The sequence below is a fragment of the Entelurus aequoreus genome, linkage group LG06 (genome assembly GCF_033978785.1).
Source record: "Entelurus aequoreus isolate RoL-2023_Sb linkage group LG06, RoL_Eaeq_v1.1, whole genome shotgun sequence".
NCBI lineage: Eukaryota > Metazoa > Chordata > Actinopteri > Syngnathiformes > Syngnathidae > Entelurus > Entelurus aequoreus.
The window spans coordinates 24,905,658-24,921,599 of NC_084736.1; the positions used below are offsets into that span (position 1 = coordinate 24,905,658).

General features: G+C 37.7%; 1 long non-coding RNA gene across 3 annotated transcripts; it reads right to left on the reverse strand.

Moving 5' to 3' along the window:
• Positions 1-1,953: 1,953 nt before the first annotated feature.
• Positions 1,954-15,291, reverse strand: LOC133652017 (uncharacterized). Of its 3 annotated transcripts, none has more exons than XR_009826516.1 (3): positions 14,755-15,291; positions 7,797-7,918; positions 1,954-2,131 (listed from the first exon to the last, which is right to left on the reverse strand). It is a non-coding gene; the product is annotated as an uncharacterized LOC133652017 (long non-coding RNA). The 3 variants fall into 3 exon arrangements; XR_009826517.1 differs by having other exon boundaries at positions 7,797-7,940; XR_009826518.1 differs by having other exon boundaries at positions 14,503-15,291.
• Between the last annotated feature and the right edge of the window lie 651 nt (positions 15,292-15,942).

The following is a 15,942-nucleotide window of genomic DNA, read 5'->3' on the forward strand; positions in this document are numbered from 1 at the left end:
CCGTAAGACTCTTGAACGCATCATAATTATCCCCTCAATTCCCCCCAAAAATGGATGAACTCGCTGGAATATAAAGACAATATAACATACATCCATAAACGTGGATGCATATGCAAAAGTGCAATATATATTTATCTTTACAGTAATCTATTTATTTACATCTGCACCTTATTGCTTTTTTATCCTGCACTGCCAACCAGCTAATACAACGAAATTTCGTTCTTATCTGTACTGTAAAGTTCAAATTTGAACAACAATAAAAAGTAAGTCTAACTCTAAGACCCACAAACACTGGCTGAGTAACAACAATATGAACGTTGCCCGGGAAATTTCTCTGCCAGTTTCTGCATCCCACAGGGATTCTTCTTTTGTGTTTCTGCATCTGCGGTTCCCACACAAGGTTGCAACATTGTTTGTCAACACTGTCTGCGCTCATTTTGTCGCACATTTGACCCTCTGATGTTCTGTGTACCTACACTCTGTCCTCCCCGTCTAGCCCTGCTGTGTGTGTGTGTGTGTGTGTGTGTGTGTGTGTGTGTGTGTGTGTGTGTGTGTGTGTGTGTGTGTGTGTGTGTGTGTGTGTGTGTGTGTGTGTGTGTGTGTGTGTGTGTGTGTGTGTGTGTGTGTGTGTGTGTGTGTGTGTGTGTGTGTGTGTGTGTGTGTGTGTGTGTGTGTGTGTGGTACACAGAACATCAATTTCCACACTTCTATTAGCCCCGCGTCCAGTGGACCCCGGACATCTTATATGTAATAGAAATGTGTAGGGGGGTGTATGGTGTGTGTTCATTAAATATATATTCTGATATATGTTCTTCACAGAAAATGAGCCAAAGCCAGTGAGTCTCAGTTTGAAAAATTAATTAATTGTATAATTATTATTTTAATAAAATTCGAAAACGGGTCCCACAGACCCGAACACCACACAAGGGTTACATTTTAAAAAATCATTTCAGTAGGCCTTTAAGTAAACGCTGTCTCAGGGGAATACAACCTGCAGAGGCACTTTCTGACGTAACATCCAAATATTGTTATCCGGCCCCTGAGCCCTTGGGCTCTTGAAACGGTGGCCCTTTTTATTATGTAGTTGAATAGCCCTGCATTACAGCAGATTATTTATTATCATGTTATTTTCTATTATGTTGTGGTGATGACAATAGGTATTTACCAAGGGGGAATTACGTTGTTCAAGTTAAGGGGAACTTCCCTCTCCATGCCGATGGAGCCATTGATTACATGTTTTTCAATTAAAAAGTGTCATGTGATGTTTATTCTACATATAAAACTCGTCCTTGTGGTCTACATAACATGTAATGGTGGTTATTTGGTCAAAATGTTGCATCGATTATGTTTTACAGACTATTTTCAAGCTGCTTTCTCACCGTCGTAGGTGGTCTTAATAATGTGCCTCCACTTCGACTGGGTCTTCTCCTTGTCAGCCATGTTGCAGTTTTTAGCATGTCCATATTGAGTTAATTGATAGATATAAGTTCGAACTATACGCTACTTTGTATTAGAAATGGCAACAGTGGAGGATGCATGTGTATATATGAGCCAGTCTGCCCCACAACAAGAGGATGGAGAAAAAGAAGGATCTTATTGACTACAATGGCCGACTCACGCAAAACACTGGGTAAATTTATACCATGTATGGATAATCCGCTGATGTCACACCTGGGAAAAACATAAAGTGTGTTAACTCCAAACAGCTCGTTTCCCGGAAATATGAAGGAAGACAAGATTATTTGATAAATATCTCCGCAATGCCTCCACGGTTTGATTTCACATTTCCGAGACTTATGCAGATCCCAAAAACGGTACCAATACGTAAGAAACGTTTTGCATTAGAGCTGGGCTATTAAAAAGGTTCCAATATATATCGCCATTGACACGTAGTTTATCAATAAAAAATGTGTGCAATAAAACGTTTGATACATTTTTTTATTCTTTGTCGGAAGAAAGCGGAAGTTGCAAAACAAAGTTGGTTGCATGAACAAACACACTCGCTTTCTGGTAACCGAGCAACTCTTGAAAAGATCACTGATCAGTGAACGTTCTACGTTCAAAGCCAATCAGGTAACAGTATCAACTATCAAGTTTGGTTGCGCCATCATGTTGTCTGGCGGTTGATTCTCTGCATGGAGTGAGAAGAGAAAGTAAAAATGAAGAAATTGTGGACAAAAGAGGAAAAGTCACTTGGACAGTATGGCACTTTTTGTTTTGTTTTTTCAAAAGGGATCGTAGTCAGACCATTTTGGTCTGTAAAGGATGCAGGGCTCTCGCCACCACCAAGACCACTAACACCACACCACATTAGCCACGCTCACCCTTTAGAGCACAGCTGTAACTTCCTGGTATTATACCTGCAGAAAATACTTCTCAGGTTTCTCAATGTTTACATTTCCACACATTGCACTATTTTCTTACACTTTATAAAGCATTTCTTACATATTCCTTATTTTTGCACCTTCGTTTTAAGAGCTTATTGTTTAGTGTTCAATGTGATTTTACAATTTTGTTTACATTGAATATTTTAATTGCTTGTGTTGACATTTCCTTTATACCTTGATAGCTGAGGGGATTATAACCAGAGGAAGGTTACATTTGAAATAAAATGTTTACATTTCTTATATTTTTTCTCATGCTCCTTATTTTCCATAGGTAATAATTATCGATATCGATCTATTGTGATACAGTTTTCAGCCATATCACCAAGCCCTCGATTTATTGGAGAATATATTGCCCGGTTCGTCCTGCTGCTGCCTGCACTGATAGACGCACAGGTATCTGACGCTGCTGCCAGAAACCACCAAGGGTAAGGGAGAGGAGGAAGGGACACTCAACGTGTGTGCTTGTGGAGCAAAGTAAACAATAAATGACCCCCCTTCCTGTCAAACAGGAAGAGAAGGTGACAACTTGTGTCTTCAGCTTAACAAAACTGTGGCACTAACATTTGACTCCAGCGTTGACACATGCATCTTCACTTGTTAGCAAAGTTAACATTTATCTACACTTCTTCTATACACAATGTTAAATGTGATAAAAAAAGTATATCAATACATTTAAGTTTTGTTGCAGACAATTAAAAAAATATATCAATGTTTTTTGGGGGGCATATTTTTCCCCTCAGGAGCTTCCGTGTGGCACTAACATTTGACTCCAGCGTTGACACATGCATCTTCACTTGTTAGCAAAGTTAACATTTATCTACACTTCTTCTATACACAATGTTAAATGTGATAAAAATTATATCAATAAATTTGAGTTTTGTTGCAGACAATTAAAAAAATATATCAATGTTTTTTGGGGGGCATATTTTTGCCCTCAGGAGCTTCCGTAGCTTTAGTCCTCTGCCATATTTCCACACACCCAGCAAAACATGGCTAATGCTAATGCAAATCATAGCGAGACGTTTGTTCCAAAGAAAATAAAAGTGCTGTGAGTGGTTTGGATTTTTGGCAACAGGCATCAAACAAATGACAGCACGCTGCAAAGTTTGTTTAAAAAAAAGACAGGCGCACAACAAAGTTATTCCAGCATTTGAAACAGAAGCATCCAGCCGAGTGGAGAACAAGAACAGAGAAGAACAACAAACTCCGGCTCAAAAGCAGCTTACTGTCGCGGAATCATTTACACGAGCTATCATGTATGATAAGGAGCACAGTGGAAAACGATCACTAAAGCAGTCCCTCTGCATGTGGCTAAATATGTGTTGCCCAAAGAGTGGAAAAGAAAAACCTTTTGATGCTAGATTTTTATTTACACAAGTATTTTATTTAAGACGGAAAATTTGCTTCCCATAGGAAGTTCTATATTAAATAACTATTTGTTAAAACAATGCATTTTGATACATTTGCAAAAGCATCACAGTAACTGTGCCAGAATTAGCTACAATAGCTACAATTCATCTGTTTACTTTTGAAAATTATTTTCAATAAAGTCCAATTTATATCTGTTCTAAAAATAAAAAATAAACACTTCATAAAAATTAGAATTGTGTAAGATGCACAGTATGCAGTGGCATTACAAACTACTGTATTTCCCGGACTATAGAGCGCACGGGTATATAAGTCACACCCACTACATTTTACCAAAAAAAAAAAGGGGTTCCATATATTAGCCGCACCGGACTATAAGTCGCAGATATATACGTTGTGAAATGAGTTATTCCCACAGAAATATTCTGTAAATGTTTATTTACATACCTTAATTGTTTCCAAACGGTGTAACAAGGCAGTAAAACGATTGATCCAACAAAACAGAAGTCATCGTCATGCACCCACTCACTCCAATCAGCTAAACAGACTCAATAACTCCACGGTGACGTCTTGGTGAATTTACGAAACGAATGCCACTCTGTGTTAAAAATACTACCACAGACACCTGTGAGCGTGTTAGCATATTACCTAATGCTGACGACGCTAGCTTGATTATGATAGCACGTACAAATATGCATGAAAACACTCCTACAGACATCACACATGGGAAGGTTTAGTAAAGTAAGAATTGTTTTAGATATATTGTAAAACTTACAAACGTTGCTTGAAGTGATTAATGAAGAGTCTCTCAGATAGAGCCTTCGCAGTGGCAGAGCCCAGACTGTGGAACAACCTTCAATTGTTAAAGTGTCCGCCCTGAGATCTATAGGTCGTGAAATCAAACCCCGGCCGAGTCATACCAAAGACTGTAAAAATGGGACCCATTAACTCCCTGCTTGACACTCAGCATGAAGGGTTGGAATTGGGGGTTAAATCACCAAAATGATTCCCGGGCGCAGCCACCGCTGCTGCTCACTGCTCGCCGCACCTCCCAGGGGGTGATCAAGGATGATGGGTCAAATGCAGAGGATAATTTCACCACACCTAGTGTGTGTGTGACAATCATTGGTAATTAATTATCTATTAGGTCCTCCCAGCCTCTGAGCCAATTTAAATCTAGGCTAAAAACATTTTTACTCCCTGGCGGTCAAATCCAGTTAGACAGGATATCTTGGTTGTTTTTTTTTCTTGTTTTATCCTTTATTTATTTATTTGTTACATTTTAGTATTTTAGGTGATATATTCTGCACTTCTTTTAAGGTATATTTTACTACTGTATTTTATTCATCCTTCCGTGTTACAATGTAAATGTGACACTGTGTGCCCCTTTTCTTATGTCTGTACAGCACTTTGGCTAACTGGGGATGTTTTTAAATGTGCTATGTAAATAAATAAAATTAAACTGAACTCTTTGGACGACTAGAAGACGGAACGTCACTTGTACTTCCGGTTTAAAGCAGTAAACCTGCAGTGAGCAAACTGGTCTAAAAGATGGCGCCACTTGAGTTTTATGAAAACTATCGAACACAAAACATTATGGATGTCATCGAAGAAAAAAAATGTAATAAACCACAGGGTTCAAAGTGTAGGAAAAAAGTACAAACCCTGTTTCCATATGAGTTGGGAAATTGTGTTAGATGTAAATATAAACAGAATACCATGATTTGCAAATCCTTTTCAACCCATATTCAATTGAATGCACTACAAAGACAAGATATTTGATGTTCAAACTCAAACTTTATTTTTTTTTTGCAAATAATAATTAACTTAGAATTTCATGGCCGCAACACGTGCCAAAGTAGTTGGGAAAGGGCATGTTCACCACTGTGTTACATGGCCTTTCCTTTTAACAACACTCAGTAAACGTTTGGGAACTGAGGAGACACATTTTTTAAGCTTCTAAGGTGGAATTCTTTCCCATTCTTGCTTGATGTACAGCTTAAGTTGTTCAACAGTCCGGGGGTCTCCGTTGTGGTATTTTAGGCTTCATAATGCGCCACACATTTTCAATGGGAGACAGGTCTGGACTACAGGCAGGCCAGTCTAGTACCCGCACTTTTTTACTATGAAGCCACGTTGATGTAACACGTGGCTTGGCATTGTCTTGCTGAAATAAGCAGGGGCGTCCATGGTAACATTGCTTGGATGGCAACATATGTTGCTCCAAAACCTGTATGTACCTTTCAGCATTAATGGCGCCTTCACAGATGTGTAAGTTACCCATGTCTTGGGCACTAATATACCATCACAGATGCTGTTTTTTCAACTTTGCAACTATAACAATCCGGGTGGTTCTTTTCCTCTTTGGTCCGGAGGACACGACGTCCACAGTTTCCAAATTCACAATTTGAAATGTGGACTCGTCAGACCACAGAACACTTTTCCACTTTGTATCAGTCCATCTTAGATGAGCTCAGGCCCAGCGAAGTCGACAGCGTTTCTGGGTGTTGTTGATAAACGGTTTTCGCCTTGCATAGGAGAGTTTTAACTTGCACTTACAGATGTAGCGACCAACTGTAGTTACTCACAGTGGGTTTCTGAAGTGTTCCTGAGCCCATGTGGTGACATCCTTTACACACTGATGTCGCTTGTTGATGCAGTACAGCCTGAGGGATCGAAGGTCACGGGCTTAGCTGCTTACGTGCAATGATTTCTCCAGATTCTCTGAACCCTTTGATGATATTACGGACCGTAGATGGTGAAATCCCTAAATTCCTTGCAATAGCTGGTTGAGAAAGGTTTTTCTTAAACTGTTCAACGATTTGCTCACGCATTTGTTGACAAAGTGGTGACCCTCGCCCCATCCTTGTTTGTGAATGACTGAGCATTTCATGGAATCTACTTTTATACCCAATCATGGCACCCACCTGTTCCCAATTTGCCTGTTCACCTGTGGGATGTTCCAAATAAGTGTTTGATGAGCATTCCTCAACTTTATCAGTATTTATTGCCACCTTTCCCAACTTCTTTGTCACGTGTTGCTGGCATCAAATTCTAAAATTAATGATTATTTGCACAAAAAAAAATGTTTATCAGTTTGAACATCAAATATGTTGTCTTTGTAGCATATTCAACTGAAAATGGGTTGAAAATGATTTGCAAATCATTGTATTCCGTTTATATTTACATCTAACACAATTTCCTAACTCATATGGAAACAGGGTTTGTAGAAGCTTATATCATGGAATGCATGGTAATAGTTTTTGATCAAATAAAAGTGAAACTTGTTATAAATTATCTAGTAGAAAAAAAAACCCTGAATCAAATTATTAGTGAAAATAAATATCGCCCAGTCAAGCTTTCATGATGGCCCCAGTCTGACACTAGAACAGATGATTTTTATGCGCATGGCTGCAAAGAAGTTGTCGTTGCTATGACAACAAGGGGCACGTTACGTAACAACCCGGCAGGATGCATTGAATCCAAACACGAGCGTTGAGGTGATAGGGTCAGAGGTCGAAAAGACAGCGGCCTCGGCCAACAACGCGGACGCAGAGGAGCGTGGCGTCACGATCTGCGGCGGCCCTCTCCCAGGAATGAAGAAAAGAAAAAAGTGTTTGAAAAATAAGCTGGTGAGCAGAGATGTTATTTTGTTACGTCTGGCAGACAGAGAGGCACCTGGGAAATCTGAGCTGACGTCCAGCGAGGGAGGGGGGCGTTGAGAGTTGGAGGGGGGGGTCACGTATGTCTTTCTTAAAGCAATTAGGCGTTTATATCACCAATCAGAAGACACGCTGGCTGGCCAAGAAACATATTTGTCTTCCACTGGCGGGAGACGGCGAGTGGAAAGACTCCAGGAACGCAAACCCGGCCGACATTCCACAGCGTGAAATGTTGCGTCTGATTTGTGTCACTCCGACCGTTGTGTTGCTCACGTCGCACACTGACAGCGGCCACGATTGTGTTGTCAACGCAAAGTGACCTGGGACCGGCGGGCCATAAATCATACGCTGCAATTTCATATTTAATAGAAACACATACCTGCCGTCTGGACCACTTTGTGTCTTCGTGGCTCTCTGGTCCACAACCATGCAGCACCACCAGACGGCCAGCAAAATAGAAGCAATAAAACAAATCCGTTCTGCACGCCTGCTTCCTGTGGGCTTGTAGAAAGAAAAAAATCATCTGAAACAGAGCAGAATTGTCCTGGAACTTAATTAACTACAATTCCAAACCACTAAAGAATGTCAAGTCTGAATTCTTACAGATCAAATAGCCCTTCATGATAATTCAATAAACATCTGACATATTATTCTTCAAGCCGTCAGTGTGGATGTTCCACCAGTAGAGGGCGCAACAACATCATCAATGTGTCTTGTTTTTGTTCTCAACTTCTTCAAAGAACTGAGGATCATACAGAACAATTAAAATTGCTTCAAAATTACACTTTTTAAACCAAAATATAAAACAAAAACTCCACTTCAGTTCACCAAATGAGTGGTTTAACAGAACATATTTTTAATGTCTATATTTTCTACAATTACTAAAAAAGGATTGTCAGGCCAACTTATTTTACCATAACAAAATAATAATTACATGCCATTATAGCTCTTACCGTTTTAGCAATTAAAACAACAAAGGAAAGTATAAACATATGTTTCACATGTATTTCTCAGGTAACAGAATGGTAGGTATTTAACATTAACAAGTTAGATGTGTTTAGATGACCAGGTTATTAATATCATTAATGTTTGTATTCGAAGGATTTGAACATTTTTAATGCTAACTATGCATATTGCTATCATACACATACACCGAATAAAACGATTTATTGATATTCCTATTATATGTCTGCATAGTTATTATAGTATACCATTAAGTATTACTGTAAATGGTTAGTTTAAAAGTAACACACACAAAAAGAGACAACAGAGCCTTGACATGAGAGTGAGAGGATTTGCGAGCGGCAATAATCAAGATAAGCCAGAGGAGGAAAAGTTACCATGGAAACCAGACTCAACAACTCAGACAACCCAACCCCACTTTAGAACGGTGTGTTAGACCTTGTGAAGAAGGAGAGGACCGACATTTTGCGAGGGGCTAGTGATGGCAGGATGTCTCAATGTTCCTACTTGCGGCCATGATGGAATTGGAGTTGCTTCAAACAATCACACTGTCAAATAAATCTAAGATGGTGAATCTGAAAATGGACAATGACTTGATCTTTATTAGGGATTAAATTTGTAAATTCTCCTTCCTTACAAACTTTAAAAGAGGAAACCAACATTTTGTCCTATTCCAAAATGTGCCCACACAGAAAGAACACCCGTTGATCATTTCAGGCTAATTAGCTCGTTAAGCTAGCTGTAATTTTCTCAACAAAACAAACTCCCAATGTTCCATACATGTAAACTACATAAAGTTTTTTTTTCTTTTTTTTTTTTTTCAAATAACAGCATTTGAAGCAAAAACAACTGAGATAAAAGAAACTGACCTGGTTTGAAGGTGCTGCTTGCTACATAGCTGCTAGACAAAGTTACTTTCGGGTGTTGGCGTCACTTCCGGAAGTGCCATTTTTATTGATCAGTTTTTGTTTTTTTAATTAGTGTCAGTGTTGACGTCATGAGGTCGGAGATACTGTTTTGTCTGTTTAGTGTTTTATTCAAGAATATCTAATAATGAAACATACTTATCTATGATAATGTTCTCCTCCCTTACAAACTTTAAAGGCCTACTGAAATGAAATTTTCTCATTTAAACGGGGATAGCAGATCCATTCTGTGTCATACTTGATCATTTCGCGATATTGCCATATTTTTGCTGAAAGGATTTAGTAGAGAACATCGACGATAAAGTTTGCAACTTTTGGTCGCTGATTAAAAAAGCCTTGCCTGTACCGGAAGTAGCGTGACGTCACAGGTTGTGGAGCTCCTCACATCTGCACATTGTTTACAATCATGGCCACAAGCAGCGAGAGCGATTCAGACCGAGAAAGCGACAAATACCCCATTAATTTGAGCGAGGATGAAAGATTTGTGAATGAGGAAAGTGAGAGTGAAGGATTAGAGGGCAGTGGAAGCGATTCAGATAGGGAAGATGCTGTGAGAGGCGGGTGGGACCTGATATTCAGCTGGGAATGACTAAAACAGTAAATAAACACAAGACATATATATACTCTATTAGCCACAACACAACCAGGCTTATATTTAATATGCCACAAATTAATCCGCATAATTAATCCCGTCCATATAACCCACCAATGCAAATCAAACACCCGCACAACACACTCAATCCCACAGCCCAAAGTACCGTTCACCTCCGTAAAGTTCATACAGCACATATATTTCCCCAAAGTTACGTACGTGACATGCACATAGCTGCACGCACGTGCGGGCAAGCGATCAAATGTTTGGAAGCCAAATGCGTACTCACGGTAGCGCGTCTGCTATCCAACTCAAAGTCCTCCTGGTTGTGTTGCTGCAGCCAGCCGCTAATACACCGATCCCACCTACAGCTTTCTTCTTTGCTGTCTTCAATGTTCATTAAACAAATTGCAAACACAGCCAACACAGATGTCCAGAATACTGTGGAATTTTGCGATGAAAACAGACGACTTAATAGCTGGCCACAATGGTGTCCCAATATGTCCGCACAATCCTTGACGTCACACGCAAACGTCATCATACCGAGACGTTTTCAGCAGAATATTTCGCGGGAAATTTAAAATTGCACTTTACTAATCTAACCCGGCCGTATTGGCATGTGTTGCAATGTTAAGATTTCATCATTGATATATAAACTATCAGACTGTATGGTCGGTAGTAGTGGGTTCCAGTAGGCCTTTAAAAGAGGAAACCAACATTTTGTCCTATTCCAAATCGTGCCCACTCAGAAAGAACACCTGTTGATCATTTCAAGCTAATTATCTTGTTAAGCTAGCTGTAATTTTCTTAACAAAACAAACGTCCTATGTCTCATACATGTAAACTACATAGTTTTTTGTTTTTTTTAAATAACAGCATTTGAAGCAAAGAACAACTGACATAAAAGAAACTGACCTGGTTTGAAGGCGCTAGCTTGCTAGATTTTTTTTTTTTAATTTTATAAACCTTTATTTATAAATTGCAACATTTACAAACAGTTGAGAAATAATCAAAAACAGTACAAAAACAGTACAAAAATCATCGTTTTCACAGCTTTTTGGTTGTTAGAGGTAGAGAGTGTTTTAACATAGAGTTCTAATTCTTTTTTAAAGGCACAAAAAACAGGTCGGTATAGAGAAACTTGCATTTATGAATATAAAACTTAGCCAATAGTATAATGATGTTGCAAAGGTAAAATTCATTTTCAAATTTGTTTTCATACAGTGTAAATCCAAATAGCACATCTTTAAAACAAGCTAGCTTGCTAGATAGCTGATGGACAAGTTACTTCCGTATGTCGGCGTCACTTCTGGAAGTGCCATTTTTATTTTATTTTTTATTTTATTTTTATTTTTTATTATTATTATTTTTTTAATTTTATAAACCTTTATTTATAAATTTCAACATTTACAAACAGTTGAAAATAATAATCAAAGTAAGTACAAAAACAGTACAAAACAGCACAAAACAGCGACAGAAAAATAGAATGCAAAATATATATATATATAACAAACAAAGTGCAAAGCCATAGGCTCACTCAATTTCAGTAAATAACTTCAATTTGGAACACAGCATCATTGTTTTCACAGCCAAGTGCCATTTTTATTGATCAATTTTTTTTGTTTGTTTTGTTTTTTTTAATTAGTGTCAGTGTTTTTTTGATTGATTGATTGAGACTTTTATTAGTAGGTTGCACAGTGAAGTACATATTCCGTACAATTGACCACTAAATGGTAACACCCGAATAAGTTTTTCAACTTGTTTAAGTCGGGGTCCACTTAAATTGATTCATGATACAGATATATACTATCATGTATACTATCATCATAATACAGTCATCACACAAGATAATCACATTGAATTATTTACGTTATTTACAATCAGGGGTGTGGAGAGGGTAGGATATGGACAGCAAGTAGTGGACATAAAGAGAGAGAGAGAGAGAGAGAGGAGAGAGAGAGAGAGAGAGAGAGAGAGAGAGAGAGAGAGAGAGAGAGAGAGAGAGAGAGAGAGAGAGAGAGAGAGAGAGAGAGAGAGAGAGAGAGAGAGAGAGAGCCCTTTCTTTTATACCTGTTGGGAGCGCATTCCACATTGATGTGGCATAGAAAGAGAATTTAGTTAATGTTAGTTCGGAATCTGGGTTTAACATGGTTAGTGGAGCTCCCCCTGGTGTTGTGGTTATGGCGGTAATTTACGTTAAGGAAGTAGTTTGACATGTACTTCGGTATCAGGGAGGTGTAGTGGATTTTATAGACTAGGCTCAGTGCAAGTTGTTTAACTCTGTCCTCCACCTTGAGCCAGCCCACTTTAGAGAAATGGGTAGGAGTGAGGTGGGATCTGGGGTGGAGGTCTAGAAGTAACCTGACTAGCTTGTTCTGAGATGTTTGGAGTTTAGATTTGAGGGTTTTGGAGGTGCTAGGGTACCAAGAGGTGCATGCGTAATCGAAAAAGGGTTGAACGAGAGTTCCCGCCAGAATCCTCAAGGTGCTTTTGTTGACCAGAGAGGAGATTCTGTAGAGAAATCTCGTTCGTTGGTTAACCTTTCTGATTACCTTGGTTGCCATTTTATCACAGGAAAGTTGAGCCTCTAGAATGGAACCTAGGTAGGTGACCTCATCTTTCCTGGTGATAACAATGTCACCCACTTCAATAGTGAAGTCATTGACTTTCTTAAGGTTGATGTGGGACCCAAACAGGATGGATTCTGTTTTACCCAAGTGTATGGATAGCTTATTGTCAGCGAGCCAGGTGCAAGTTCTACACAGCTCAGCACTGAGGATTATCTCCACCTGTGACTTGTCCTTGCCGGATACCAGCAGGGCAGAGTCATCCGCAAACAAAAACAATTCACAGTCGCATGCCAATGACATGTCGTTTATGTATATTAGGAACAGTAAAGGTCCCAATATACTGCCTTGGAGGACTCCACAGCTCACCGAGAGGGGGGGGGGGACACGGTGCCGTTCACCTCTACCACCTGCTCCCTCCCCTCCAAGTAAGATTGCATCCAGCTCCATGAGGTTTTGTTAAATCCGATTGCTCTGAGCTTATCCAACAGTATAGCGTGGTTAACGGTGTCAAAGGCCTTCTGAAGGTCCAGCATGACCATGCCGCAGTATTTGCCCACGTCCACCTCATGTTTGATGTGGTCAGTCAGATAGAGAAGGCATGTGTCAGTGGAGTGGTTAGTTCTGAAGCCGGATTGGAATTTGTACATGAGTTTATTAGTGGCAAGGTAACTATCGACCTGTTCATGAACTATTTTCTCCATTACTTTCGAAATGGAACTGAGAATAGAAACAGGTCGGTAGTTGCCAGGTTCCAATTTGCTTCCTTTTATCTTAAAATCTTTTGGTACTTGGCCTTGTGTAATTGATAGGTTTGTTGACGTCATGATGTCGGAGATACTGTTTTCTCTGTTAAGTGTTTTATTCAAGAATATCTAATAATGAAACAAACGTATCTGTGATAATGTTCTCCTCCCTTACAAACTTTAAAAGAGGAAACCAACATTTTGTCTTATTCCAAATCGTACCCACACAGAAAGAACACCTGTTGATCATTTCAAGCTAATTAGCTCGTAAAGATAGCTGTAATTTTCGCAACAAAACGAACGTCCAATGTCTCATACATGTAAACTACATAAAGTTTTTGGTTTTTTTAAATAACAGCATTTGAAGCGAACAACAACCGAGATAAAAGAAACTGACCTGGTTTGAAGGCGCTAGATTGCTAGAATTTTTTTTTTTAATTTTATAAACCTTTATTTATAAATTGCAACATTTACAAACAGTTGAGAAATAAAAATCAAAAACAGTACAAAACAGCGCCAGGGGGTTGTAAATTCAAAGTAACTCAAATAGAATGCAAAATATATATATATAACAAACAAAGTGCAAAGCCATAGGCTCACACAATTTCTGTAAATAATTTAAATTTGGAACACAGCATCATCGTTTTCACAGCTTTTTGGTTGTTAGAGGTAGAGAGTGTTTTAACATAGAGTTCTAATTCTTTTTTAAAGGCACAAAAAACAGGTCGGGTATTGAGAAACTTGCATTTATGAATTTACAACTTAGCCAATAGCATAATGAGGTTGCAAAGGTAAAATTCATTTTAAAAAAAAATTCATACAGTGTAAATCCAAATAGCACATCTTTAAAACAAGCTAGCTCGCTAGATAGCTGCTGGACAAGTTACTTCCGTGTGTCGGCGTCACTTCCGGAAGTGCCATTTTTATTTTATTTTGTATTATTATTATTTTTATTTTATAAACCTTTATTTATAAATTTCAACATTTACAAACAGTTGAAAATAATAACCAAAGTAAGTACAAAAACAGTACAAAACAGTGCCAGAAAAATAGAATGCAAAATATATATATATATGTATATAACAAAGTGCAAAGCCATAGGCTCACTCAGTTTCAGTAAATAACTGAAATTTGGAACACAGCATCATCGTTTTCACAGCCAAGTGCCATTTTTATTGATCAATTTTTTTTTATTTTTTTTTAATTAGTGTCAGTGTTGACGTCATGAGGTCAGATATACTGTTTTCTCTGTTAAGTGTTTTATTCAAGAATATCTAATAAGAACACATACTTATCTGTGATAATGTTCTCCTCCCTTACAAACTTTAAAAGAGGAAACCAACATTTTGTCTTATTCCAAATCGTGCCCACACAGAAAGAACACCTGTTGATCATTTCAAGCTAAATAGCTCGTTAAGCTAGCTGTAATTTTCTCAACGAAACGAACGTCCAATGTCTCATACATGTAAACTACATAAAAAGTTTAAAAAAAAAAAAAATAACAGCATTTGAAGCAAAAACAATTGAGATTAAAGGAACTGACCTGGTTTGAAGGTGCTACCTTATTAGATAGCTGCTGGACAATTTACTACCGGGTGTCGGCGTCACTTCCGGAATTGCCATTTCTATTGATTAGTGTTTTATTTTTTTATTAAATGTTTTTTTTTTTTTTTTCCTGTTCAATTTTTCCGGCAAATCATATAGTTGATGTAGATGCCCATATCGGCTGTTCAGATTTACTTTACAAAAGAGAAGTGTAGGATACTTCTCTTGTTGCCTTATTTGTATTTGACTTTATTAAAAATATTTATATTATCATTTGGTGCAGCCGGGCCGGAGCAGGAGGGGATAATTATTAGTTGGTTTTTTTAAAATTAAGTGTCAGTATTGACGTCATGAGGTCGGAGATTTGTGTGTTTAGTGTTTTATTCAAGAATATCTAATAATGTAACAATTATTATCATACATAGGGACAAGCGGTAGAAAAATGGATGGATGGATCTGTAATATTTATCATGTTATGTTAGTTGTATTTGAAATAATTTAGGTAGGAAAAAAGTTATAATCTGTAATAATGAACTATTAGTTTCGTATTTCCTATAAATGTGACATATATTACAAAGTATTTTTTTTTCCAATAAAAATCTGACTTTTGATTTCAAAGCCAGTAATCTATTAAATGTGTACGTTGTAAAAATGACAATAGAATTACATATATTTATATATGTATGTATGTAATTGTAATAAATGGTAGTTAAAAAAATATGGTACTGTTTTTCTATTTTCAGTAATACATCGCAAAAACAACAACAACCATAGATTTTTCGATAAAAAAAATTGTCCGCTCAGTCACCAGAATTTTACCTGAAAAAAAAAACAGTGGTACCATTTTTCAATTTACAGTAATATGCTGTAAAAATATATATTTAAAAAAAATGATACGGTAAAATTCTGGTGACTGAGCTGCCATTCTATAGATTTTTTTTCACATGTGAAAAAAATATGATCAAATGCATAGGCAATTTTGTAATATCATGTATACATTTACATGTATTTTTTGATTCACTGTACAAGCGGCCCTGGTTAAAATTAGTTTGACACCTGGTTTACAGAATTTTTTTTTTTTTTTAAACAATATCTGACAAACACATCTACTGACATTAAATACATGACAACTACACTTAAAAATACAATTAATTGTATTCACATATTGGTTCTTATGTTCATTACC